The sequence below is a fragment of the Lotus japonicus genome, chromosome 3 (assembly GCF_012489685.1).
Source record: "Lotus japonicus ecotype B-129 chromosome 3, LjGifu_v1.2".
Taxonomy (NCBI): domain Eukaryota; kingdom Viridiplantae; phylum Streptophyta; class Magnoliopsida; order Fabales; family Fabaceae; genus Lotus; species Lotus japonicus.
Window position 1 is genome coordinate 52,134,000 of NC_080043.1, and position 1,779 is coordinate 52,135,778.

Genomic DNA, 1,779 nt, shown 5'->3' on the forward strand with positions numbered 1-1,779 from the left:
TTATCAGACTTTCTGGATCTTCAGAACTTCTAGTGACTGAGTCCACATCAGAGTTTGTATAACTTCAGAACTTCTGAAGCTTTTCCACTGTTCATACTGAACATGGTGAATGCGAAAGCGTTGCTTGGGTCGCTCTTTATACACAGTGCTTCTGATTTGTGTGAGATTGAGTTGAGGTCAGAGCCTGTAAAAGCACACTCAGAAAAACACGTTAGAGTACCACAATTGTTCATATCAAAAGGTTAACTTGTAATCATCAAACATAGAGTTGTACTTCTAGATCAAAACTTGATCTTACAATCTCCCCATTTTTTTGATGATGACAAAACTAAGATTTTTGATGAACAATTCTTAAACATTAAACTGAATTCACTCAGAGTTTAGAGATATAGAATAAGACTTATCCTGATGTGAATAGTTTATCTTGCTCATTCTGAATTCAAGTCACTGCTTGATTCTGAGCTTAGCTCCCCCTGAATCTAATACTTGATGAAAACATTAGTAAAGTCTAGATTCTGAGCTAAATGATATAAGAGTTCAGAGTGAAAAACTTATGACATAGATGAAAATAGAGTAATCAGAGCGCATAAGTAATCAGAGTCACGGACAAGGTATCAGAGTCTTGGGTATCAGAGTCAAATTAGAATCACTTCAGAAGAAGTGAAATGTATTCCTTGTATTTGCCCAGTGACACATCTATGGTCATAAAGGTGGAACTCTTAAATTCTCCAAAAGAAAAATAATCACACTAACACATCTTACACATCAAAAAACTGGGTTTACTCCCCCTTTTTGTCATAAGCAAAAAGCTTGGGGTGTGAAAAACTTAGCTTGAAGTACAAGGTACTCCCCCTTAGAGAAGGTCTAAGTTTAAAGAAAAAGAAAACGATGCATGAATCAGAGTTAGGCGAAATAAATAGAAGAGTTAATGTAAGATAAGAACGTTTACCACCAGCCAAGGGAGTAAAGAGGAGGGTCAGTTACCAAGAACTTAACCTCGAGAAACTGTAGGAGCATTAACTTTCAGAGAGAAAGTGAAGCCTATATAAAGCGTTGGAGAGAGAGGTAAGCTTCACAACTCGAGCAATTTTCAGTAAAAAAATGGCATCATACATCGTAGCACTAGAAGAGCTGAGAAAGAAGGCCTTTGAGGAGGACTTGTTCCTTAACATTAGGCATCCAGAGGGTACAAAGACCATCTCAGAGCTGACAAACACACTGCTGGAAGAAGACCTGCGTCCAGAGTTGAAGAAAGACTTGAGGGAATTCCTTGCCTTCGTGGAGGAAGTGCAAGAACTCAGCCAGCTTGAACTAAAGTTGCTGGAAGAAAAAAGAAGTCATAGAAAAGAAGCTCAAGACTTAAGAAGAAATTCTGGAGAGGGATGAGCAGATCGTCAATCTCAACAACATCCAGTATGCACTGGAGCGTCTGGAGAAGGAGAGGTCAGAGCAGCGCCAGGAGTGCAGAAGAATGAGGAAGGATCCTCCATTCTAGGATCTTAGGAAAAAGAAAAAATGTATGATGTAAAAGCGGTTATGATGAATAATAAAAAAAATTTGCAAACATAATGTCAGATATAAATATATATATGCATAGATAATCATAAACGAGCAAAGTAAAGATTAACGAGAAAGAGCCAGAGGTTAACGAAATAAAACATAGATAAAGGAAAGAAATCAAAACGAAGAGATCCTAAAGCTAGGGTTTATCAGATCGACGCAGAAGTTCCATCATCATTTGCTTCATTTCAATCAGCAGAGACTCATGAGCGTCAAGAC